Source organism: Coturnix japonica, chromosome 22 (genome assembly GCF_001577835.2).
Source record: "Coturnix japonica isolate 7356 chromosome 22, Coturnix japonica 2.1, whole genome shotgun sequence".
Lineage (NCBI taxonomy): Eukaryota > Metazoa > Chordata > Aves > Galliformes > Phasianidae > Coturnix > Coturnix japonica.
Window position 1 is genome coordinate 242,007 of NC_029537.1, and position 27,961 is coordinate 269,967.

At 42.2% G+C, this 27,961-nt stretch overlaps 1 long non-coding RNA gene across 1 annotated transcript in view; it reads left to right on the top strand.

The window, feature by feature from the left end:
- Positions 1–354: 354 nt before the first annotated feature.
- The window catches only part of LOC107323607, a 91,733-nt gene continuing 64,126 nt past the window's right edge, over positions 355–27,961 (top strand). The window contains exons 1-2 of the long non-coding RNA XR_001559305.2: positions 355–1,155; positions 2,171–2,275. This is a non-coding gene — a long non-coding RNA (uncharacterized LOC107323607). The remainder of the gene's footprint in view (positions 1,156–2,170; positions 2,276–27,961) is intronic.

The window sequence follows — 27,961 nt, forward strand, 5'->3', positions numbered from 1 at the left end:
ACTCGAATCCGGCAGCCTTTTGTCTGTGAGTTGGAACAGGCAGGATGCATTTTGTGCATAGGGATGCACAGGTCTATTTGATCCATGTGCAAAGGAGGCATTTTGGGTTCTGGGAGGGGAGGGGCGGCATCCCCTGCGGACTTGGCACGAGGAGGAACCGGGCCGGGATTCGGACCGGACTCCGGACCGGACTCCAGCCGCTCTCTGCTTCTGGCCGTCTCAGCTGCGGAGCAAAGCACGTGCTGCCCTCGTGGCTCGTCTCGTGCTTCGGTTCGGTTCCTTTGGGTCCATTCCAGTTCCTCCTCATGTCTCTGTCGTTGCATTTGCTCTTTGTTCTAACGATCCGCTCGCGCTCTGCCCTTCCCCCTGTCCCGGAGCGCCTGGCCGGGTCTCGAGCCGAACCGTTGGTACCGCCTCAGTTTCTTCCCTCATTCCATCGCTCCTTTGTCTCCTTTCCTTTTCCACCGCCAGGAAAGCGGTGGTGAGAGCTGGAGAAGTCTTTTATCTAAAGACTTGGTGTCTGGGGGCAACAAGAGCGCTCCTTTGTGTGGGCTTATCTCGGGGTGCTGCACATGACTCTTATCAGGCACCCAGAATGTCACAGAGGCAGGAAAAAGGAGGATAAAAGAGGGATCAGCAACCACGAAGTGAGTTTTTCTGACGTCAGATTCCTCCCGACCTGACACCTTCATGTTGGAGAAGATGCGTGTGTGCTGAAGAACAAGGCAGGTATCTGCCTTCAGATCCATCGCTGCTGCCAATGGACTCTGCTGGGTCTGCTGCATGAGACCCTGCTCCTATAAATTGCAGTGAGACAGATGGACCCCTGAGCAACAGAAAGTATTTCTGAGCATCAGCAGCTTCTGTGCAGCAAAGAGATGCCATGAGATGGGAGAGAGCACGAGCAGGGAGATGGAGATGACCTTTGTGTATAGAGGTTGATTGATTTAGCCTGGGCCCCAAACTAATCGTGCAAATGCAGGAAAATGATATTAAATTCATCAGTGCGATTTGCTAGTCCTGGACTGAAGGCAGCTTTCCTGCGTTACCTTCAAGTCTTGTAAATCCCCGTGCAACCATCGGTGCAAAAAAATACAGCTTCAAATGGGCCGTAATCATCCTGCAGGAACCTCTGTGCTAAAAGCTCGTGTCAGGGTGAGTCCAACCTATTATTCTTCCCCTTCTTTGCCTCAATATTTGCAGGTCAGCAGGTGCCGTTGCAGACACAGCTCTATTGCTCCTGTTTGCTTTCTTCCCAGTTAACTGCACAACCCAGCCAGCCACAAACCGCTGGGTAAATACACACAGCCACCGGTGGGATTTTTAATGGAGCAGTTGACTTGATTTCCATCTGTGCGTGGATCTGCTGAAGGTTCAGATCACCTCAGATAATAATAACACAGCTTCTGGAATGGCTCTTTTGTTCATCCTGCTGCTTTGGGGCTGTTTTGGGGCCCTGTGCTGACCCCAAGTCAGGTGCTCCGTGGCAATATTTGCAAGTCCATGTCTTTAATTTTCTCTGGAGTTTGAATTTCATGAGGCTGATGTCTGTTGGCTAAAGGTCCTTTTGCAGTGGCTGATAAGATCAGGTGAATTCTAAGACATCAGGCAGTTATAACCTCATCGTTGCTTTAATTAATCCAAATTTTAATGCCTGAATGACTTTTTTGTTAATACATTAAAGATGTTTAGTGCTATTAATTGATGTGTAACTGGGTAGCACTGAATTCATTATGTGGTTTAAAATACCAACTGGTGTGCTAACGCTATTTCTGCTTTCCAGTTCTATTAAATGCCAGCTATAATTTGCTATACAGACTGCTGGAAACTGACTGTTGATTAAGTTACCCACCAGTGTGGGCTCAATATCTGTCAGTGGGCATTTATTATAAAATGGGTATGAAATACCTTGTTTGGGATTCTCAGCAATGTGAGGGATCTGAGCTGAGGGAATTGGGAAGCGGTTTGGTGTGAAACACCCAACGAGCATCATAGACCCAACATAAAGTTTGCATGGACCCAAAAAAAGGCATTCCACTCAGGAAGACTTCATTTCTTATTTGATAACAGGCCTAGAATATCCAATCTTTTGGCATTTATTGTGTCAGAAGTTGTACCAAAAAGCACATGCATGGCTAAAATGTTGACTCTCAGTCCTCTCTTTTTGTAGGCATGGGGATGCTGGCAGCAGTAGATGTCTTCTGCTTTCCACTCTGGCGTGGCCTGCTGATCCAGTTCAAGCACTCGTCTGTCTGGCTGATGTGTGAATAACAAGGTAATGAATTACATCAATTGTTTTCTTCTTGGGCATTTGCTATGTGGAATTTGGTCAGGGTATAAACAGCTGGTTTATAGTGGCAGAAATCCATGTAGAGTGTGGAAAGAAGTGTGAACATTTTCAAGTGTGCCTGTATAACTTTAGTTAATTCCATTAATGGATGCTGCACCAGTGACAAGTGCTCAGTGTGTTGATTTGTGTCCGGAGATATATGAAGAGGATACTGATCTTGATGCTTTGGATCTTTGCTTTGGATCAGAGTCGTCATCAGTGTAGTTCTATTGGAGGCAGAGTGACTTTGAGTCTTTGGTTGAGCTTTTGGTACGGATTTTGAGGAGATTCATTGCCCTGCACATCAGGAATGTCCCATTCTTTGTACTTTCTTGGGCCTTACACACTTTATGGACAACATCGTTGCTCTTATTCCAAGGTGCCACAGCCTTCAAAAAGGAATGTGAGGAGCTGTTAGAGGTGCACTAAGCCAGCAAACCATTAGTGCAGCATGGGACACACCTGCTGATGTAATGGTATTCATGAAACAACCAAAGCACAAAGAAAGGGACTCTAATAAATACCTGAACTTCAGAAGGCATAATATCACAGCAGGTCATTGTTGTAAATTATTTAAGCACAGTGTTTGCTATGCACTCCTACCGTTTCTCAGGTGAGGATTTATTACCTTTTAATTCATTTAAATATCTAAAATTTATTTGATTTGGGAGGAGAAGGCAGACAGGAAGGCAAGAGAAATGGCTTTTCTCCCTTTATGGGAAATCTAAGTAATGGGATTGGTATTCACTTCCAGCCAGGGGACTCGAGTGAGATGTCTGCAGATCATTTATTGTGAGGGTCTTTGGCATAACAAAGACTCTGGTGTGAAAATATTCCATCCTGGAACAGGCACTGGAATAATCTGCATTTCACCCTATGGCTGCCACGGTACAGGCAGGTTTTTAAACTCTTCTAAGAACTTTTTTGGTGAAGTCACAGAAATTCTGAGCCTTTAATTAAACCCCAGTGTTAATTCTCACCCAGATTCAGAGTAGCCTCGGGTCATTTTATCATACCGCATACATGAAAAATACTGAAAGGAACATGTAGTCACTGTAATGTGGTTTAATAAATCCAGTTTGGGACTTTGTGCAGATTAATTTTATTGGGCTCTTTTGTGGGGATGAATTTTTAAGGATGGGGAGCGAAAATTCCAAAAGGCAAATTTCAAGTTAAAAAAAAACAAACCTATTTTTTCCTTAATGTCGTGTGTTGAGGGGGTGGTTTACAGCCCTAGGAAACATAACCTCGTGCAAAATTTAGCCACCTAATCTGCCCATTCTTTGTCGGGCAGGATGGTAAGGCTAAAATACATTCTGCAGAGGATAACTTATTCAACAGAGCTTAATCCTCCCCATATATCATCAAATGACTTGATACTTGCATACATTTTTCCATTATTTGACCAGCTTTTACAGTGCTGGAAATGCAATGCTTGGGCTGCTAAGCCTCTTTTCCTCTGTGCTGCTACAAACTGGCTTTACTGCTTGCAATGTTTTGTGCCAAGTGAGGGGTTTTTTTGCTTTTAGTCACTGTTTGCTTCAAAGCAACATCAGCAGATTCTGGTGGGGATGCAACAGCATTTGCTCACCTGGAGGGTAACTTTTCAGAGCTAGAAAGCTGAGCTAGGAAAAGGAGTTAGGGAAGATCCCTAATCACAGAGGTGACAGGCAGAGCAGCCACCAGTGCATATAGTGGACGAGGGGGCCATTGGGTTTGACTTGATGAATGCCATCACTACAAGGACATGATAAAGCACCTAAAAGGCAGGATGTGTAAGACTGCCTAATCTCTAGTTTTATATAATTGTACCATGACAAATGGAGGCATTAGGCTTGATAAGGTTTTAATAAAAATGCAAATACAGGAATCCTGCTCTGGAAATGCACAGGCAGTGAGTATGAGCCAGAAGTAAGCTGTTAGAAGTAAAATAAACTGTTTCATCTGTGATGATGATGAATATGAGCATAGCGGAGACACGAGCTGCTCTCGATGATCCTTCCAGCTTGGAATATTTTATGGTTCAATGGTAATACACACATATATGTGTGTCTGCGTGTCTATGGACGCACATACAAATATTTTCTCCCAATGATTTTTGCTGGCCCTGATGCTGAACTGTGACAGCAACAGCTCATTAGTGTGATCTGCATTACTACTGCAAACCACGTTTTGATTCCTCCTTTTGGTTCGTGTTGTGTTGTTTCTGCACCAAATAATCTCTGTGTTCCTAGTTGCCAGATCAGCAATGATGTTCCTTATGCTGTTTGCTCTGAGTATCCCAAGTTCTTCAGTTGCAGGTGATGAGTGAATCTGTGCATAGAGGAATACAATGAGAGGGGTAGAAGTTGTGCTGCAGAGCTGTCAATGGATTAGTACTTGTAAGAACCAGATGAGAATTGGGCATTTATCCTCATGGGAGGAGGAGAGTATTTCTGCAGTAGTATGAATTTCTGCAGTGGTAATTAGTAGATGATATCCGTTCTAAAGGACTCCGTCCTGTTAATGATGAGGGTGCATCATCCCATTGCCAGAGGTCACAATACAAGAATCTATTTTAATAGGAAAAATACATGCCTACTGCTGTTGTTTATATTTATTTGCTGAATGTTATGAAACAGAGCTTGATGAGAGCCTGCTAAGATGATGTCAAGTTGTAAATGATTAAGGCGAGTGGTGTAATCAAGGGTCTGGAAGGCAGTATGCATAATAAAGAGAATTAAAAAGCTTATAAAGCCAAAGCAACTCTATCAATAAATCATTAAACACTTAAGACTATTCTGTAGGTGAAAAAAAAACCCCACCACATTGTGGAATTCCCCATGGAGATGATTTTATTACTGTTTTGTGTGATTAAAACGAATCCTTTTGCTTCACAATACAGACTAAGATAATGCAACGCATAAGGCTGATAATTAGCACAGACCATCTGGAGGAAGGTAAGGCTTCTTTTAATAAGAGGCTGGAACCAATTGTAAAATAGCAGGAATTTCACTTCAAGTGGTGAAATGCTGAAGTGAGCAACTGGAGGAATTGAATTAATGTAATGATGCAAGGCTTTCCTTAGCAGGGAGTGATGTATGTGACGTCCTGTTGCTCGGGATGAATTTTTAATGGAGTGCTGAGTACTCTCAGATCTCTTCACAACACATGAGGGTTTTTTCTTATTCGTGTTTATATTAAGATTCAGCATAGGCTGAGGTAACAAATGAAGCTTGTGTTGTAATGGCCCCAGGTTTATGTATTTACATGTTCTACTTAGTTATTGGAGAAAACTCGGTTTGTTAGGCTTTATTTGCTTCAGATATTAGTCTTGCATCTCTTCTCTCACCTTCCCCTACCTAAGGCTGTCCTAATGATACCACTTGCAAGGATTACAGCATAAAAGCAACAAAATAAAGTCATGTGAGTGTTTAATGGAGTGCCATTTTATTAAGTTCTTTTGCCTTGTGAGGTTGAAGGTTTACAATTCCACAGTGGCTAATTTTAGAGAGGAACAAACATCTTAAATGGGGTTGTTGATTTTGGATGCCTGGCTGTGATAGTTCATGGGCTGCCTTTTCTGAAGGGGGGGCTTAGAATGGAAGCTACTGTGAATATTCAGTGTCCTTTTGAGAGCACTGATGAGCAGATAAGGCCTCTTTTACAAGTGGAGCTATCAGACTTCTGGTATATGCAATCTTGCTTTGAGACCATTCTAATCTTCCTAGGAAAGGCTCTTGGCATTGACCTGATGTTATTCTTGCTTAAAAAATCTACTCTGTGCCTTAAAGTGACTGTAGAAATCAACAGTAGAGGTACAGATAAGAAGTAGCATGACTGACCGTAATGGCTGGATCAGTCCAATTAATTTGCAAGCTCTAATTAAAGCACAAGGGACAGGATGGAGCCTCCATGACAGCGTTATTTATGTTTCTGCCACTGTAGCTTTCTGTCAGCAAGAGAAATTGGCTTTCTGGCTCTCTGTCTTCAATGAACTTTGGTAATTTGCATACAGAGCCTTTGAATTTTCTTAATTAATATGTATTCATTAACCATCACTTCTAGGATCAGGCTTTGAAGTCTGGGTGGCAGAAGCCTCAGGCTTCAGACTGGACACTTCTGTAGCATGTTCACATCCCAATCACAGCAGGAAATGCTTAAGTTTAGTTTAATTTTCCCAGTTGTTTTCATTTACATGTGCTAAGCTGATGGATACTTTTGTATTTTTCCTGTTTTGACCTGAAAATATTGATGGTTAACCATGGAGTTTGTTTCCGCTTTCCATATACTAACAGCCAAGTTTTTGCTCCTGATGTTGACAGAAGAGATTGAGTTATTTTCCTTTGGAATGGATTTTGTTGACAGGATGGATTTAGGCTGTTGACAAAACACATTCTGTTAGCATGGTGGCCTAAAGCTTTGATGAAATATGCTTTATTGGCAGGATGGATTGAGATTGCAGTGACAAAATGCAAACAGCCTAATCCATTCCGTTGATAAAACACATTCATCTAACTATCAGATCCATCCAGTTGACAAACCTATTTCTGTTCGAAAGTGAAAAGCATTTTTTTGAGGAGAAGAAATGAATTCCCATGGATCTGGCTGAGAAGCTGTAGTAGAGATGTGGACCTCTACAAGAAAAGCATTAAAAATGACAGGGAAGATAACTGCAGAAGGAAATATCTCCCATCCCCACAGTGTGATGCAGCCCTATGTTGAATCTGTGCACTACATGAGTGCTCTGTAAGTCCTCTGTAAGACGCCCTACAGCATCCCACAGGACATTGAAGGGAAGCCTATAAGCTGCATTCAGAGCTGAATGCGGCCCTGCTCATTGAATTAATTTCTTTTCTGGGTACTGAAAATCAGTGTATGAATAGTTAGATTGGGCAGTGGAACCTGAACAACTTGTTGGTTGAAGAAGATGGGTTTTGCTGTGGGGTATCTCTGTGCCATTGGTCTTCATTGCTCTGTCTGAATGCTTTCCCCTCATCCTTGCTGACATTTCTGCCTATCTGTGAGGAGTACCTCTTTCTTCTAGGTCGTCCCATTAGTTCCTGCAGTTTATTTACACCAGGAGTTTGTCCATTTTCTGCTTCAGTCTCAGTTTATTTCCCTAAAGGTCTACTCAGATCCTTTTGTTAAGGGGTGAGAGAGATTGAACAAATGACTGCAAAATTCGGGGCTGTTTCTTCAGGCATTCATGTTGCAGAGGCTTGCACTCAACTGTATGGTATCAGAAATCAGTGGTGCCCTCCCCTGCATGCATAGCATCCATTTCTGATGCATAGGAGGGGCACAGTCTGGCCACACGTCCTTCCTTGCTGTGATACTGGATGTAGCAATTTGACCATTCTGACATTTAAAGTAATCAGAAATGGAGTACTTCCCCACGCAGTCAATGAGATCGTGTTCTTTGTGTGTCAGAGGACATAGGAATCAATATATTAATACCACTCTGCAGCGTTTTGACATTTGGAGTTGCTCAGTTTACAGTTTCTATTTAAAAGTATTAGATTCGATCAGTCAGATGAGAGATGCAGAAATTAACATTCCTCCCCCAAACATCATCTCATACCAAGGGAGAAGGGGAAAAATGAGTGTTGCTTATAGCCCCCCACCTGAAACAGTTTACTGCCTTAAGGCTGGTCGAATCAAAGCATTTTATGTTGGTAGGGCTCAAGTGTGAGCAACTTCCCAAGCTGGGATGAACCAGGGAGAGGTTTCCTCATTAGCTGTCTTGCTCTTGGTCCCAGTGGTTTCCTGTGTGACACTCACGTCAAGCAAGGCACGATGTCCCAGAGATCTGCTCTAATTAAAGTTCATCCATGCCAACCATACATTAAGGATGAGCTAAAGGCATTGGCAGGATTTTTCCGCCAGAGTATTACTTTGAAACCTCCTACCTGGGCACTCTCTGACTGCAAGGAGGAATGCTGACATATGGGATGTTTCCTTTGATTTCTGAGCCCAAAATACGGATGTGGCAGCTCTCATAGGCACCTGTGTTAAATGAGAAGGAATCGTGATGTCTCAGCATGACTAACATCTTGTGAGCAGCAACAGTATTTTGCTTCTGTTCCTTGGGGGTAGCGTGTACGTGAGGTTGTGTATGAGAAGAACAATCTGTTCACTGAAGATGCAGAAATACTCCCCATGGCTTTAAAGGCTGCGTTATTTCTGTAATGACCTTTTGCAACACAAGTGTGTGTATGTGAAAGGATAAATAGAATGAAATGAATGCCTCTGTTCTAGTTAACCAAGTCCCTGGAAAAGGTCTGTGGGCAATGGGAAGGGATCGGAGTGTTCAGAGCTGTAGGAAACACTTTGGTGCCAATCTTGCTGCCAGTCAGCAAGACAGAAGGAAAAGGGAAAATGAGCCATAAATGCTTTCCTGAATTGTTCTGTGCTCACGTTGTGCCTGAAGGCAGGGTCTGACTCTGTGTGTGGAGAGCCTCAAAGCTCTGTCTGGTTTCCAGCATCCTTCCCAGGTGACTCTCTGCTATAATAAGTCTCCATTGATGGGCAGGCTGCATTTCTTTCCATTTCATCCCATGATTTCTAGCTGAAATTTCTTTTCTTCTATTGTTTCCTGAGTCCTGGCAGCGTGGTGAGGTACTGTGCATCATCCTCCTGTGTCTGCTCTTCCTCTGGTGTCAGGATGGGTTTACCTGACCTGTGTGAAATGGTGTTTGTTCTACCATCCTAATTAATTATGCTGACACGGCTGGTGAAGAGGATGCCAAGCACTGTACCATTAGCATTCAGAAGCATTTTCTCAGGATGAAAAAGGGCAGAGCAGAGAAACAAAAGAAAGCAGAAAGATAATGAGGGAGCCTGTGACCTTTCTGAGGTCTCATTCCCAGAGACTCATGCATTATTTCAGTGGCTGTGCAATTATCTTGTGTCATTACTGTACATGTAGGCAAACCCTTCCAGGGAGGCCTTGCAGAACTGAATGGAAAATGACAACATTTCAGGGGCTGGGAAGAGCCGTATCTTTCTAAAAGATAATTCAGAGCCCCCGTAATTGCTGGGGCAACACCTTGGTCTCAAAGGGCCGATAGGAGCAGATTTTCTCTGGATTGCCAGGCAACCTGTTTTGTAAATGAGAAAGTAACAGACAGACCTGTGGACTTGTCTGAAATGAAGCTGTCAAGAGAATGGAGAAGAGATTTCAAACAACTTGAAGTTATCTTCCCAGCGTTCCATCTCTCCAGAAATGGCATTTGGAGTCTCTTTGCCAGAAAATCCTATTTCTGAAGAGTTGTCCATGGTTACTGGCTCTTCTAACTCCACGTGTAACCCCGTGCTTGTTTCCACTGAGGCTGTTTTGCAGATGATGCTACTTGCCCTGAGGGCTTTGCTGTGCAGATATTGGTGTATGGCTGCGTGCAACAGCTCAGTGCAAGGAAGTGGAAGCAATCCAGTAGCTCTGTATGCAGCATTTATTGTTGTATGCTCTAAGACAGAATCATTTGCGTATGAGATGCAACAAGGGCCATGGAATAGCACACACTGACTGTAACCATCGTTGCTGAAGAAGTTAAAACACCAATTGATTTATGACTGTTATTTTCCTTGATTAAAGGAGATGACGTCGGTTCCGGAGGATGCTGCTGTTCAACAGCTTTCCTTCCTCAAACGTAATGAAACAGCATCAATTTTGCAAAGCGAGAACAGGCGTCCTTATGAAACTGCCAGACTTGCAGGATTCTGACCTGAGAATTGTGAAAATTACTGTTGTAGAGCAAAAAAAACCCACAGTTTTTAAACATATTATCCACCTGTAATAGGCGATGTGCTAGACTGCTGTTGTATTCTGGGAGAGAATGGAACAAAACTTTTGCTCTTGCATAGAGTCCAAATTCATGCTGGATTTAGGGTGAATTCACGTGAGTGCTGTGCTTCCTTGATATTCCATTTGATTTGACACATCTGGAAGGGGAGCATTGGCTGCTCTGAAGGTGATCAAATGAACCTCTGCTCTGAGGATGCCAGGATTATATGTGCAGCACCATGTGCTGCCTTGAGAGTAAAGTAGCACCAAACCCATCCAGCTCAGACACGTCGTTACTCTGATGTTTGTGACTGCAGAATTCTTGGGTTGAAAGGAATTTGGGGTTTCTGAGTGTTGGGAGGGAGGTGGTGATGGCAGGAGCACCAGCAGCATCTGGTCACATCATCCCAGTGCCAACCAAGGGGAAGACATCAGGTTGGGAAGGATACAGAGTTAAAGGGTTGACCTCAAATTTCAGATCCCCAACTGCAGTTTGCTATTGAATTTTAATACGTATCTATTTCTAGCTCCTCTCCCTCCTTTCCCAGATAATGAAGAAAACTTGGCTATGAGTTTTACATAGCGATTGCATTTGTTCTGCTGTTACCTTTTGTAACTGGTGCTGTAGTTACCACAGCAACAGTAAAATGGCTTAGTTGTAATAGGAAAACTTTCTTTACAGAAGCAAATCTGATAAGATGTCATGAACTGTCTTGAAGAAATATGTATGTTCCAATAAAAATCACTGAATGTTTCTGGGGTTACTGTAGCAATACATTAATGATTCTATAGTTAAGATCTTGTCGGTAACTCCCTTATAAATCTGCCATGAAACCAGCCTGAAATGTTGCATTGCCAGCTCTCAAGTTGAGAATGATTAAAAACTGTCTTTCCAAAACAAATTGATCGAATTGAGTGCAAAAATAAGCAGCCCCTGTTACCTCCCCCTGTATCTGCATATACAGAGACACCTGGGAGAGGTGAGAGACTGATGACAAAATGAAGATTTGAGGATGGTGTCTTTGCAGTTCATGTCTCAGAAGTAAAGTTTAGGAAGGAATGAAGAAGGATGTTTGTCCTCCTGAGGTTTCCAGCGTGTTCGTCCTTTCAGCAGTAAGCCGAGCAGAGCAGTGCTGCTGTTATTTCTATTATACAGATGATATGTGGGCGCATCACCTGCAGATTTTTCTTTTTATCTCCCAATAATTGGTTCATGCTGAGAATATGGGGAGTTTATATCCCCTTCAGTCTCCTCGGCCCATCACCTTCGCAGAGGAAGCAATACACAATTGCATTTTTATGCCGTTATGGAGGGGGAGGAAGGCTGAGGTTATTCTGCCATGGAGATGGCTCCGTTCAGAGCATTTTACCAGGCTTAGAGTTTTTCTGCCATCTCAGTATGTGCTCCCATGTGGTTATCACAGCTCTGTCATGAACACAGGAAATTAATCTATGTATTTCCATCCGAAGATGAGCACTACGGAAAGAAATTAAATTAAACCCCTGTTGTGAGAGACACATGTTGGTGTTTCTCAGGAGAGGAGATGAGATGCTCTGCCTATGAGAAACCTTCATGGGTCCATCCTGTTCGCTGCTTGATCTTCTCTTCTGGAAAAGAAATTGTTCCAAATATCCAGCCTGAACCTCCTTTGGTGAAACTTAAGTTCATCACTTCTCAGCCCTTTGGAGCAGAGGCCGACCCAAACTCACCAGCACCACTTTACAGGGCGTTGTAGGAATCCTGGTGCAAGAGCAGGAAGAGCCACTGGGGTATGATCTACTGACAGCTGATATATGACAACATGCCCAAAGAGCTGTACTGAAGGAGAGACTTTGGCTGGTGACAGATGGCAGAATACTGACCACAGCAACTGGGAAAGCCCTGAGGATGCGTGGTGACCCACATGATTTGTTTCTGTGGTCTGAACTGTGAGCAGAGGATAATTCGTCAGAATACTTCTACTCCTTGACAGCTACTATGAGGACTCTGTCAAGGAGGATTTCAGCTTATGGGCACAGAGATGGCATTCATTCATTCAAGGGCACATCGGTTAGGATTTTCTTGTTGTGCTATAGGAGCTGTAAAATGTGTATCTGGATGAGTCGTATCAGTTTTGCTGTCAATGTAATCAACTATATTTTTCTGGCTAGACTATAACTGATGAGTATTTATGTAACCTAACTGAATTATCTATAGCCCAGGCTTTTTAACTAGTTATTATAATCCAATTTTGTCTGATTACCGGTTAGTGGCCATAATTTAATCTGTTTTTAAAAAAACCTTTTTTTTCCTGTTTTAAAGTGCACAACACAAGATGAAAATTTAGGCTCTTTTTTCACTGTACTTTTCCTTCAGGCGGAGACTTTTCAAGCAACCTCAGAATAGCTTTTAGTGCAGGGACTCGTTTGAATGCTGAAAATGAAATATAATTTATTTCATTGGGTTGGTGCGAATGGAGTGTAGTCCTTCAATGGCAGCTGGCTGAATTGCACCGCTGTGGAAGAGATGGTGTAGAGCAGCACCTAGATTAAAGATGAAGACTTCTTTGATTTCTGTGACAAGGACGTGATTCTGGCATTCAGTTTCATCAAAGAAAATTAGATCAGCTGAATTTACGAGATTTTTAGAGTCACTTTTATAAATCCCCAGTTTTACAGCTGGGAGGTTCATTTTTGTTCCCATGAAATCTGCCTTAGTGGCTGGAACTTGGTACCAAGAGCAAACACTCTCACATACTCACACTTCTATATATAACACCTTAATAACTCTTCTCCCTTGATTTGGGGTCACTTTGCTCTGTGTTCCAGTGTTGATAGCCAGGCATGGTACATTAAAGATATTGCATGGACACTTTGTGTGTCCTTTGCTATCTTTCATCTTCTTGCTGATTAATTAAGGCTTCTCTCAGCAGTGTACATACTAAAACCAACAACTTGCTATACTTTGCCCGATCCTGTTAGCATCTCCTAATTAGAAAGTGTGATCACAAATTGCTACCAACCTCAAACCCAAGTGTTTGATATAATATTGATTTCCCTTATAATTCACTGGAGGGGTGTAATCCATCACTGCTTTGGCTTCAATAGCCTCATTCCCCATCTTCTTACCTGGGATAATGCACCTCCAGGAAGGTGTGTCAGGGTCTCACCATCAGTGGGTAGAACAAGGTTTGCTCACCGTTTCTTAAGCATAAGGATGACAGATATTTGTGGCCTTCCCATCACACAGCAGGATTTCTTTTATTAAGAGCACTCACATCTTAGAGAAACTCCATTTTTTTCTCTGGGAGCTTGGAGGACATTTGCAAGAAGAAAAGTAGATGGCAACCCAATGCGTTGTAATGTAAATATTTTGAGGTAAATAGCCTGTTTTCTTAAATGCCATCAAAGTGTTTGTTGCATCAACAAATCCTCAGGAGTTTTCATTTTTCATATACATTTTAATACATGTAAAACAAGCATAAATTTGCAGTTAGAGAGGCACTCCCACAGCACCAGGGCTCCTATGCTCTGTAATTGTCTCCCCTTCTAAATGACAAGTGTGAAATCTGTAGCTCTCTCCTAAATTATAGCTTGCAGATTATTCTGTACATTTGCTCACGTATCTGTAATTCTTCTTCTTTCCATAGAGAAAAAAAAATAGTCTTTTTCCTTCATCTTCACAATTTCTCTGTGCGCTGAAAACGATGTGTTCCTTTTACAGCAATATCATACCCAGCAAAATACCTTTAGAGCAAAAGGTAGAAAGGAGGGAAAGAGAATGAGCAATTATAAGTTGATTTAGATTGTGATGTCAGAGGTGTAACTGTCCTGGTTGTTCTTTAGGCAGATGATTTTTATTTCTACAGATAACCCCATCCCTTTCCCATCAAACAGCTCTTAGCATTCGTCTTGATGCAAACGGTGCCACTGTTGGATTCCTTGATACTCAGGATGTGACACACAGGTGATAGAGATGTTACCGTGTCCATCCGTCACTCTCCCTTACAGGGATGAGGAGATGACAAATGGAATCTACCCACAGTTGTTTATTGTTCATCTCCCTGTTTTCTGCCACTCTTGATTCATGCTCGTTTTGATTTCTGTTTTGTGCACCTGTGAGTAATTGCTCCTCCAGGCAGTTTTCTTTCTAAGCCATGTGAGACCAACATCTTAGTTCTCACATTTGCAGCTTTCCTGGATCCCTTTTACTTTCTGCCCTTTAGGAGTATTTGCATGTTCATTGAGATAAAAACTTTGGTAGGAATGACTGGAGAATGCTCTGATTCTTTGGAAAGGACACGTAGACAGAATCTGGAGTGCTCTGATTGTGCTTCTCATGCCATCAAGAAGGACGCAAGTACCCACACAGCTGTGTTTTTAAATGATGCTTTTAATTGCTTTTCTCTTAGCATCTCTTTCCCTTCCTTACAAAAGCTTTGTGCTTGACCTTGACTGGTCACAAGGATGAGATGTGGACAGATCTGATCACTACGCAGCTCAGGGGCTCCCAGCAAACCCCACAGCTCCTGCAGGCATCACACCATGACACGATGCAAACATGTTCTGCCCTGGTGAACTGGGAAGCATGAGTGCCCATAGACAAAGATAGAGCTTGGATGTGGCACAGGAGAGCGCTTACTGACCGCTTCCCATGGAGTGCAGAGATTGCTTGGACAGTAATGGTGTTTGCTATTAAAATGAGCAGTCTGGAATGGAGTTATTACTGTCCAGACATAGATGAGGAGAAAATTGCAGGCTCTCTTCTGCCTAGGAATGGGGCATAGTTAAAATGGCTTTAGGAAACTGAGAAGAGATTGGGAATAACGTCCTGAACATGAGTAAGGTCCGGCAGAAAAGATGACTGTGCTACATAGTTTAGTGTATGAGCCACCCACAGCTGACTTTGTCCAGGTGATCCTCATAACTTCTTTTTTTTCTCATTGGGGTCTAATTCCAGCCAGGCAGCACCTCACAGCTCCACCATAGATCAAGATGCTCTGCTGTTCCTGTATTTCATGGTGTCAGGACAATGACAGCCGCAGTCTGCAGAGCTGTCACTGGAGCCGCTGCCGTCAGCCTGCATTCTGCAAGGTTGTGCTCTGCCTTAAATTAGCATCACGTTCTGGTGGTGCCCAGCGCTCAGAATTTTCCTATTATCTAAGTGATCTCTGCGTGGCTTTTTTTACCTCATCCATCATACTGTCACTGCTCCGCTTTCGCTTCTGCCATAAAACCGTATTTGCTTTACTCTGTGTTTTGTTTGTTTGCTTTAAATGTGGGATTTCTTTTGTCACTTTTTTTCCCCCTGTAGTAATTCAGTCTCTTCTTCAGATCTTAAGGGTTTATTGAGATCCACAGCTTCAAATAGAATTTAATGCCTGTAAGTTAGAATAGAACTGTAGAACAGAATAATCTAATCCTTAGAGTTGGAAGGAACCTCTGCAGGCCATCTAGTCCAACTCCCCTGCAGTGAACATGGGCATCCACAGCTCAGTCAGGTTGCTCAGAGCCTGGTCCAGCCTGGCCTTGAAAATCTCCAGGGATGGAGCTTTCATCACATCTCTGAGCCTGTTCCAGTGCCTCACCACTCTCACTGCAAAAGGCTTTTTCCTTATGTCCAACCTAAATCTCCCCTTGTTAAGACAGTAATCATTTGTGCTTGTTGTGTCAACACAGTCCTTGCAAAGAGCCTGTCCCCTTCTTTTCTGTAGTTTCCCTTTAGATACTGAAAAGCTCCCCAAAGCTTCTGAAACATGACAGATTTTATAATAGAGATATCAGTGTGGATGCATCTTTGTGTTTTCTCCCTGTGGCAGAACTTGCTCAGGCCTCCAATCTTGTGGATCAGCTTTATCTAAGGGTTGGCTGAATTAATCAATGCTAAAGGTGCATGCAGGATGGGCATCTGCAGGTTGGCAGCAGTGTTTCACTGCTTCCAGTTCCTCAAACCATCAGTTTATATTTGATCACTAAGGAAATGATGGAGTAATGCCCCAGGATGTGTGTATTTCTCCTCCAGCCTCCACCTTGTATTAAGCTTATTTAACAAATACATTATTGCTGGTGTCTGCAATACTTCATTTGGAACTTCACAGTGCCTGAGGTACAGCAATAACTGTGTTGGTTAACTTAATTAGTCATACAGGTTCAGATTCAATTATGCTGTTTGTTTCAGAGTTGGAAAGGATTTTGCTGGCTAATTGTTGACTTTTTCACATAACTGCCTGTCTGCTTAGACTTCCTCTAGCAGAAGGAAGCATAGAATTACATAATTGTAGAGATTGGAAGGGACCTGTGGTGATCATCAAATCCATCCCCCCTCTAAAGCAGGCTCCCTGCAGTAGGTTTGTCCAGTTCTGTGTGCTGTAATGACAATGGCTTTGCTTACCTGCTTATTCACCATGCAAGAATGCTCATAGATAAAGTTGTTCTTTTTTCGGGGAGTTTTTGGTCTGCCTGCTTGGTCTGATGGTGTGAAGAGTCTTGGTTTGTACAGGACTCTGGGAGGTGACACTTTCAAGCTGTATGTATTGTAATGTAGAGCCATGCACAGGGCAAACATTGCTGAGCATGAGCCAGCAGTGCACCCAGATGGCCAAGAGGACCAATGGCATCATGGCTTGTATCAGCAACAGTGCAGCCAGCAGGAGCAGGGGGGGCAGCATGTTTTCACTGTATGAATTTCCTTCAGGAACTGTTGAAAATGTAAGAAAAAAACCAAAGTAGAGCTACCACCAACAGCGAGGCTGGGCTTATGGGGAAAAGAAGAATCTGTCTTACAACGTTATTATTGCTATTGATCACGTTTATGAAGATGACATAAAGTTGCAAACAGTTATAATGTAAAAAAAGGCAGTTGGAGCCACGCAGAAATCTGTCTTGCATGTGACAACTTCATTACTGCAAAGGACTCACATTGCAGTGGGGAAATACAGTGCCTGTAAGTTACTTTGAAACAAGACATAGTAGCCAGCGTGTTACTATATGCAATTTATTTCTTATGAGACTCAATAGTTATTATTAGTCGTTGGTAAAATGTACAGACAGAAGGGAATGAAGGGATACGTCTGAGGGTTTCAGCCCTTAAAATCACTTTGTACATCTGGTAGTGCTTGAGTTAGTAGGGATGGCACCAGCGGTTGATGACAAAATGTTATCCAGTATCTTTAGGGCCTTCTGGATTAACATAAAATTTACATAAATTTGCATAACTTTTCAGCCTGGGCTCAGTTGACAAGCTGGAAGATGAAAATGTTTTTTTTTCATGGGTGCTTTCTAAAACAAACCTTCATCCAGGGCATTTAAAGAACAAGTGTGTAGAATAGGAGCTCCAGTCCCTGGCTAAGACATAAAATCCAGCCTGCATCCCCCTCTGCTCAGTGTATCAGTGCTTCCTTCTGTAGGAGGAGGATGTGAGTATAAAACCATTGATGGTTTTGAGGTCCTTTGCTGTTTAATGTGCTATGGAGCTATGTCAGGCATTCCCTAACGTTTTCAAAACCTGCCTTGCAGAATAAGACGTAGAGGGCCATGAAATCCTTATTATTCACTTGAATGCTGAATTGCGTTGCAGCCGAACATTGTTTCCTACTGCTCGCTATCAGAGGGAACATTGTGTTGCAACTACTCCATAATCGTTCTACTAATGTACAGTTTATTAAACTCCTGCTGCTTTCTCGACTGGTTTATCTTCTAAAAATATTCTGATTAATAAAACGGGTGTCAGATGTAGCTATTTTCGCATATTTTTCTCCATAGAATTAGACCACACTGAACAGTAATTTGATTTTGTTTTCCTTCTGATGTTAAGCAGTATCAATCAACTGATGGGGTATTAGAAGCACAAATTCAATGCAGGTTGGCAGTGATTAGAGCTCAGGTGTTAAGAGCCCTGTTGTGCAATGGATTGGTAACAAACTGCAAGCAATCAAAGAGACAAAGGCCCTTTTCTCAGGTTTTCATCTTATAAAATCAGAAAGCAAACATGACTGGGACAGTGACATCCCATCTGAGTGAATGCTTACTATGTGTTTGACACTCCCTCTGTAGCTCCAAGTGGATACAGTGCAGGTTGGTGTGTCTGTCCTTTGTTCATCTCCAAGTCTTATAATGGCACCAGTCTGGAACGCTATAAATCAAAGGAGGATCAAGCGTTATACTCAAAGAAATAAGGTGCTAAATTAATGTATTAAAAAAAGTCAATTGACTGAGCTGAAATTATTCTCCAGGTTTAATTTGTTATTTTTTTCCTGTGGTATTCAGTGGTCATTCGCCGTTCTGAACAGTCCTGCAGGTGTTACATCATCCCTCTGCCATTTCTTTCCATGCATATGACATCTTTCTACTGAAAATAATAAGTGTGAAGATGAAATATCTCCCTTGTAGACATGGGTAGTTTTCTGGACAGGTGAGCAATAACTGGGACACATCTTCCACTCCTTTCTTTCAGGACGGGCAGTGTTTCCTTCTGATGGGACAGCACTGACCTCACGCCATTCTTTTCATTTCGGTGTAAGTAATCCATAGCAATATGTGATACTTTCTCTCCCAAACAACAAAAATCTTTAGAGTTGAGGCTGGCCTGTCACGCAGAACAGAAACACCGTGTAACTAAATGATCACAGAACAAAAGAATTTGAGAAAGAGCACAATATGTACAGGGCTCAGACGTGAATTCCATGTAACATGCAGAGAAATGAGGCTGGTCCATCTTGTGTGCAATTTCTGACAAGCGCAGTCAAACAGAAGGCTCAGCAAATACTGTAGTCCCTTTGCTTGGAGCTGCTTTCCACTTAATAGTTGTAATCTTTTCTCCAAATGGAGGGTTGCTGCCTGCTCTTCACTTGCTGATAGGCCTAATTCACTCTGAGTGCCCACAGGGATATTATATTTCATCCCGGCTTTTGACATTTTATATTTTAATTAAGCTTACCCGGTAGGAAAGAGGATGCTAACAACTAGGTTTGCCTCAACTCACACAACGTGATGCCTGGAATGAATTCTGCTGCCTGTGTCCCTTCCCACACCGTATGCTTTCACTGTGTTGTATCTTTGGAGAGGCTATGTTGCCATCCTTAAAGCGAGGCTTAATTCCCAGTTTATGATTATTGCAGCTTTGCTGTGACATTTGTGTAGTCCTACCATCACGTTTTCCCTGGAGATAGAACGGTCTGTTTACTTTAGAGGAGGGAGAACACGTAATCCAAGTTAGGGGAATACAAAGAACTTTCTTGCTTTACAGGAAGAATGCCTTTAGAAGCAGCAGGTTGCTGAGTGATGTGATGGATACACCATCCTAACAAGCATTCAAGGTGAGGCTCAATCAGGATCTGAACAACCTGATCGAGCTCTGGACATCCCTGTTCATTGCAGGGGAATTCAACTGGATGACCCCTTCCAACTCTAATGATATGATTTGTGATAGTGGGCATGGTTATGCTCGTTACTACAACGTGGCTGTTATGATGATGGTTAATGGGTATTCCAATGGGCTCACTTGTTAGCTGGACATTCTGTACTTTATGCAGGATATCTAAAAGGGTGAAGGGCATTGCCATTCACAAAGGCTGCTTCTGCCTGCTTAAGTGGTATCCTCAAAAGACACAATCAGGGCAGCGTGAGGCTGGAGTTGCTGAGCACTGTGTCTTTTCCCTGACCTCTTGATCTTGTTTTTCTGGTGTTGAGCTACTTTGTCTTTCATTTCTTTGACCTGAAACATTCAGGTCACAGATGTTTGGAGAGTGATGAACAGAAGTTGCCCAAATGCACAGTCCTATTTCCAATACCACACAGTGTGACAGGCTGATTTAGATGTCCAGGTCAGGCAATTCTTTTCAGTTGGCTGCCTCAACCATCCTGGGTGCAGTTATCTTCTATATTAAGGCTTCATCCTGCGAGGTGCTAGGCACTGTTTCTCATTTTAACTGGACTGGAGAAGGCTGTGAGGGCATTGATACATTAGTCACCGATCAGTGAAGCACACATTTGTTGTTATTGGGACACCAAGGTGCCAGCATCCCTCTGCCTCATCCAGGACAGTGTGTTTAATACAGTCAAATATATTACGATGTGCCCAGGAAAAAAACCTGCAGGACAGATCACCTTGTGTGGACTGAAAAAGGAGACTCTGAAAATGCCTTGAAAGTTTAAGATGAAAAACAGAACAAGAAGGGAAACAAACAACCAAACCATAAACCAAACAAAAAAAGCCAAAGAAGTAGAAGAGCACATTCTCAGCTACAAAACACTCTTTTTCAACACAGTCACCATTGTTAGACAGAACGAAAAAGACAAATGGAATAATAGCTTATAATGAAAGTTTAAAAAGGAGAGGGGGAGAGGGAGCAGAGAAAAATTAGGTTATAATATTGAATGCGCTTTGTATAAAAATGGATTTAAAAATCATTAGAGTAGAAGAAATCTCTTTAGCATTGTGCCTTTATTAAAGCTTGTAAAGTGATTTGAGATTACTTGGAGGAAGGAACTCTGGAAGTGAAACTTGTCACTGCACAGTGAAATTAAATCCCTTTCTCCTCTTTAAAGTCTGAAACCTACATGCAATGCAGAGGATTTCATCTCCGCTTCTCAAATGTCAAGAATTAGCTTTTATCTGAGCAACCTGTTTATCAGAAGAATCCAGAAGTTCAAATGAAGATAACTGAAGGCAATTGAAGGGTTGAAAGAGGCTCACAAATATATTTCTGTCATGGCTTTATTCTCTGGAAATAAGCAGCCCCGCTATCCTTAGCAGTGTATAAATATAAAGTCAGGCATGCCCTGAAGCGAGCAGGAAGCGATCAGTTTAACACCATCATTATTACTCTGACCAGCAGCAGGATGGCAGGATCCAAATCTGTATTACAAGTCTGTGCAGTCCTCCTAACCCAATCCTCCAGGCATGTGTGAGACTCAGCTTTAAACTGCACCTTCCCAGAGCTTAGCAAGAGAATCTGGGTCCAGATTCCCAGCCACGTTCCTACTTAGTGTGTGAGATTATCTTCCTCAGAACCTGAAGTCATAGAATCACAGGATGGTTTGGGTTGGACGGGGCATCAAAGATCACCTGGTTCCAGCCCCACTGCAGTGGGGCACAATGATGATTATGAAATGAGGATGAATCCTCCTCTACACATAGTAGGGGTTTTTTATGAGGAGGAGGAGGAACTATAACCAGAAGTCGGAAAGTCTTTCCTTGCTCTAACCATCAGTTTGCTAACTATCCTGGCTTGAGCATTCTATTGTCTCCTTATGTTAATCACAGGCTTCTTGAGACAATCCAGATATGATAGGTGCCCTGTTACTCCTCTGCAGTACTTTATGCAAAAAAAAAACATATCTTGGTGAACTCTGATCTTAAAAGTTGACAGCAGAATCCAGAAAATTACATGTTTAGGGGAAGATTAGAGAGTTTTATATTAGGGGCTGCCATAAAGAAAAGCATGGAAGAAAGCCAGGGGGTGGGCAGGAGTAGAATCAGTAATGCAACAGCATTGAAATGCATTTTGGTGTTGCCATTGGCATTGCATTGCTCGCCTCCTTGAATTTTTGGGGTGGAATGGCAGGTTTTGCTGTGCTCAGTGTGCAAAGCCAACTGACGAGGAGATGGGGATTGCTCACGGAGGTGGAAGCTGTCCAACATTATTTATAGCACGTAGCAAAGCCTGCTTGTGGCAGGAAGAAATGCCTGTTGTTCGAGGGACTAGGAAGGAGCTGAAGAGTAGAGTCTTGGGGTTCGTGGTGTGCGAGTCTGGAGAACCCACTGATTTATATTACTATTTCTATATGCCTTGACTGGTTCATATTCATTGTGTTGGGATCTGAGGTTCCGAAGTGAAAATGTGAGAATACTGTGCTGACAATGACATGGCAGCAGTTGGCTGTAGGTGGGAGATAGGTTGAAAGAAATCAGTGAGCATTCAGCATTTCAGTGTTAGAAGTGCTATAAGTGACAGGACTAATTATGATCTTAATTACAGTGGTGTAATTCTGGAAAAATGGATTAAGGCATTAAAGTTAGACAAATGTAACAGCTATTAAATGACTGAGATAAGAATCGGGCTATCATTTTATCTCTATGTATGCAAGAAATCTGAAGACTTCTGTAGCTTTAAACCAACAGTTGAGATATTAGTTTCTCCTAGATATTTTTCTTAAAACAGGCTAAGAAATGTAAGCCAATAACCTTCAAGTGGCTGTCACTAGGGAATGAACAATATTCTCTTCTAGCACCCAAGCATGGAGCAATGGTAATATATTTTCCAAGCAAACACAGACACTGTAATCTCATTACTGCGTTAAGTATAGTAATTGTTTGGTGTAGTATAACTACGTTCCTTTTCCCTCACGAGCTTGTTCCCCCATCATGACATTAATCCTTGTTTTGTGCAAAGTATAACTCTCATGGCTTGCCTGCAGTGATCCTGCCAACGTGGCTCTAATAGCAGTGTGGCACTTTGTCATCAAGCTACCATCATTTGGATAATCCATTGCTGCAATGCATCATTTATGTGCTATTGTTTTGATGATGTATGAAAGTAATGCATCATCTCAGGACTTCCAGCTGAAATATCCCAGAGGCTGTCATGCTTTGTTTAAAAAAAAATAATGAAAGAGTTCTTTAGAAACGCAGAAAAGAGATTAGTTATTTATGGGAGCTGCAAAGAAGGGGGTGTTAGGAGGGAAGTGGATGGAGGAGAGAGAGTGTGATAGAGTTGCTTTGATTTCCAGGGGTACCTAAATCAATAGGAGCTGCAGGTGTTTATTGAATCCTAGCATTAGGAAAGGGGATTTCTGTATTTCTAACTGTGTGCTTTCAGCCTAGTGCCCCTTCTCCCTTCTTTGTAACTGCAGTAAGAGTGGTGAAAGCACTATTTGGACAAGGTTTCCACTGAGCTCAGCTCTGCTTCAGGATTAGGTGGAAAGAGCTGAGTTCCATGGATAATAAGCTGTGAAAAATCTCACTTGGACTTTAAATCAGCACTTCATGATTTGGGCCTGCATTTCATTTGGTTAAGGTATTCATATTAATTTATGTATTTTGATTCACTAAATCTATTTTCCTTTGAGTTGTTAATTCTGATATCATGGAGATTCTGAGTATGAGGTTGGGTAGGAAGGACTTGTTGGTTTTCCACTTCATTACAACAAACTGGGGAGCTTTCCATTGCAACATGAGGAGGTGGTACACATGAGATGAAGGTACTTGCTCTCTCGGTTGCCCTATAGGGCACCACATACACAGGATGCATGTTCTCATCACCACCCAGGCTGGCTTTGTGTAAGAGCTTTCCTGCAGAACTCACTGCAGCTTCTGAGTGTGTTCTGCTGATGACTGGGGCAGAGTTAACATAGCATGTCTGAAGGGTCTTCCTCCTCCCCTTCGAGGTTCAAAGGTGCTGCTGTAATGATGGAATGTTGTCTCCTATTGTTTCCTTTCCATCCTTCATCTGCTTGCTGATCTCCTCACCTGCAGCTTTCCTTTATATTCCTTGTTTTCTCTTGTCTTTTCAAACAGTGTAAACCTGAAAGCAGTGCAAGTTAATCCTCACCTTGCACGTACACCCTCTAAACAAATCCCATTTGGAACAAGCAAAGCAGTCCCTTCCTGAATGTTATCTCAGGGCTTCAGTCACTCAGTTTGGCTCCTGAATGTGATGCTGGTTCTGGTTTTGGCAGCTCAGTGGGTGTAGATTTCCGCTTACGATGATCCCTGCAAGGAGCAGTGGTTGGCACGTAGACATGCAGAGCAAGAGTAATTTTTCTGGCACCCATCTCTTCCTGATCCTTCAGGTGACACCAACACTCCCCATAGGTTCTGGAGAGTGCTGCTACAAGAAGACGCAAGGCTTATAAGAGTGAGCACAGATTTTGGACACTGTTCAAGGGTTGTGGCTTAACTGTCCTCTGAATGTGCAATATGAACATGCAGAGTAAAGCTGAGGAGCACAGAGTCTGACAAAAGGTGATGACTCAGTTAAATTTTCATTTCTCTAAACACAGGAATGGGCACCAAGAAGGGAGTGACTGAGCAGAAAATCGCTCTTTCTGTGGTGATTAAAGTATCTGCATTGCCTATAAAAAGGGAGACAAGTCTTTTGTTGTTTAATTTAAGAAAAAGTGAGGAAACACTTAAGGAATGGCTTAAAAAAAACAATAAGCTGAGCTGCAATCAGGCTCCTTTAATTGGATTCTTTCAGAGTAATATTTACCATTGCTAAGACGTTACAGTGTAATTATGAAACCCAAGATATAAAGTGCAATTTTGGAACTGGACAGGCAATGTGTAGTTTGGGAGGAGTTAAGGGTCAGGATTGCTGTACGTGTGCATCAGCTCCATCACGTTTCTGGGTGGCCCTGGAACTGATGCCCATAAGTCCAATTTGAGCCATGTTTGAGATAACCTTGGAAAGTTGCTTGGGATTATCAGTAATAAACACAAAATAAGCCCCTCAGCCATTACAGGTTGGTCTGGGGAACTTGATGGACTTGCACTGGGCTGTCATATTTGTCTCATCTTGCTGAGTTGCACTGAGATGCAGTGAATATTAAACACTCAAACCACAGATGTGTTTCAGGTTCCAAAGGCCTAAGAGCGAAGAAAAAGGGGAAGGCAGAGGAGGGAAAAAACAGTTCTGCTCTTTGTTTTCTTCCTGTACCTGTTCAGCACTTTATCATTTCCAATCTCATTTCTTTCTCAGGACTGAAATCAAATTGCTTGCTCTGTATTGATAGGTGTCTTTAACATCTGCTTTCCTCTTGATTCAATTTACTAGACGTGAAGGATTGGTGTTTAACACACACATCTAGGGTTTTCTTTATCTTAATTGTTTGAGTCTCATCTAATAATGAAAGTAATGAGTAAAGAGTAAATAGGACTAAGTTTTCCTCATAAAGCACAGAATATTTCCAAAACAATTTTAAACCAAGTGGCTGGGATTGTTTCCCTTCACATCCATTCAGCAGAATACTGCTAAGGATTCTAAATGACATCTAATTTTTATTAATCCCCAGTTGGACAGCAGGGAATGAACACAAGGCTAATTAACACTGTATGAATCCATTTACCCAGAAGAATGACATCACAGAAATGAGGATAAAACACGGGGGGTCGCTTCTTTTTTAACAAATCTTTTCATGGATCTTCCCATAAAACTTTCCATATGGATCAGATGTGGGGATTTGCCTTGAACTGGGACAGAAGTTTCTCTGAGATGTGAATTTTAATCTGCCATGAATGAGAAGAGTCAAAGCTGGAGGATTTAAATGAAAAAGAAGTGGTTACCCAATGATCTTTTCTTCCACCAAGAAAACACTGCTTTAAATAGGTGGGTTCTTTAATGACTATTTTGAATTGCTTGAAAGAGCTTCTGTGTAATGAAAGGTTTTTAATATACAGCATGAATGGCTCTGTTATCGTATGTATTTCCAATTTGGTAATTAAGCACCTGTTAAGAAAATCAAAACCTGCTCACAGTGGAAGTGTTGGTGCTTTCCTGAATACTCTTAATTTCAACAGCTTTTGGTGCTCTATTTGTGAGGAACATTGAAAGGCACTTTGTCATCTAGGAATATGTATGCAAGGAGTCCAAAGGAGAGATGAGGAATAGCAGGTAGAGGTGCCAGTTCACGAAAGCAGTGATTTAAGTTTCCAAGACTTGCTTCAAAGAGAGCAAAATATGTATATGCTAATATAATTTCAGATTAATTACCTTCCATTAGCTAATTTGGGGCTCAGTAATTAGGAGTCTTAAGAGCTCGAAAACACAGTGTATTTTATCTGGAACAACCTAATCTGGGAATGATGTTCCTTTGCTTTCGGTTTTTTTTGCTTTTCGGTTTTCCTTTCGGTTGGCAGTTAGGATGTTCAGTGGCTCATCCAGCAGCTCTTCACCTCCTTCCTCCTTCCCTAGAGTTCAAGGTTTAATTTCCCCTTGGATAAGATGGAAATGACTGAAATGGAGGGGACAAAAGTGAGGAAAAGAAGAGAAAAATGTTTCTCTCAATGTTGCTTTCCTCTGTCCCAGCTTTATTTCTCTCCCTCTGGTTTTCATGGGTCTGATTTTCATTGCTTTGCCATAATGTCTTTACTCCATACATACCCTCCTGCCTGGTCTTTCTCACATCAGTTTCTTGTGCTTATCAGACACTTCTCCTGGGATCTGCTAATAGCTTAAGCATGAGTTATCAAGGTCAGTGTAAAAATAATGCTGCACTCTGATGTGTGTTGCTTATTTTTCCTAGTGGCACTAATGAAGGCTCACTTACAATAACACCGCCTTATCTGCCTTTTGCTGACACTGTATATTTCACAGTCTGGGGTAATGTTTTTGACTTGTTCTTTATTCCCTTTACTTGAGGCTCTTTGGGTAAATCTCTCTTGCTCCATACCCGACAGGTTTCCCTTGGAGGTCCATTAGCCCTGATGACTGTTCCTCCTCTGCCCTGCTGTCCTTCAGCACAATTTCACTGCACTCTTCTGTTTACTTCCATGCTCTGAGCCTTAAAACACAAGCAAAGTACCACAGTGAAACAAAAACCCACCACCTTGGAGGTATTTCAGATGAGGATTGCTATGAAACAGAACTGGAAAGACATTCAGGGTATCTCTGGGTGTGAAGAACGCATTTAGCAAACTCTGTTTTACTCTATTTATCCCAATCAGGTTTTACATCTCACCACTAATTAGATATATTTTTTCCTCCCTGAAATTAATCCAAACTTACTCAAGGAGTGGGTTTTGTGCTAGTCTCCTCTTTGTATTTCTCCCACATTGCCCATCCCTGCTATGGGGTACACAAAGTCTCGAGCAATCTTATTTCAGGTTCACTGATTGCCCTAAAGTCCTTCAGTCAGAAATCCTCAGCTCTCCTATCCACCCTTCTGCCACTGACCTGCTCCATAACCTTCCCTTGCCTTGGTCTGTTTAATTTACTGCTGTGACAGATTCAGGGCAGAGATAGTCACACAGGGTGTGTGCATCAGACCAAGGATCCAGGGCTGTGGTTGAAATTTTTAGTGATGTCCATAATTCACATCCAAGTAATGACTGGCTGAGGAATGGAGATTGGAAACAACAAAATAATCGCACACACTTTTTCCTTTTATTCCTTCTTCTCTCCTAGATCAGGGTTGCAGAAGAAATACACATTCATACGTAGGTAAGGACCTGTTTGTGTCTGTGGGTAGTAATTTCAATGCTCATTTTCATACCCTTGCTCAATGATGCAGGTAACTAATTTAGCAAAAGGCACGATACCCAGAAATGGTTATTTGGTAGCCTTATAGATGTGAAAAATGCCCAGTATTTGCTTCTCTAATTTTGTCTGTAGCCTTCAGCTACAGGAGGATTATTAATAAGCTCTGTGTTGTGTATCTGCAGATGTTCCAAGATCTCTTCATGACGAGTTATATAGCATACTAAATTTTCATGCAGGCTTTCTCTCCTCCAGAAAGGTATAAAAGAAGAAAACTTGGATAAATCCACCAAGGCAACTGGAGGAATATGGCTATTTTAGGCAGTAACTTTAATAGAATGGGCATGTATGGGGTAATAAACGTCCCCTCAACTTTACAAAGAGCCTGGCAGGGGTCACAGCACAAGGTGTTTATTACTGTAAGAGTCATTAGTGCTGAAAAGACAGATTTCCAGGCATTTGGATTGTCGCTATCAAATGTCATCTTTGATATAAAAATGTAAATTTCGCATGTATCTGTCGACTCTTTGTTCTAATTTAATTATCAGAATGAGTGCTTTTTCATCTAGAGGATGCTGCTCTCAGCAAATTGGAAAGGGAGGTAATTAGCAACTGCCAGTTTTCCAACGATCAGAGGTTGTTGCAGCTTGTTGTCTTAACAGACACCTGGAGTGACCCGTTCAGTGACCTTGA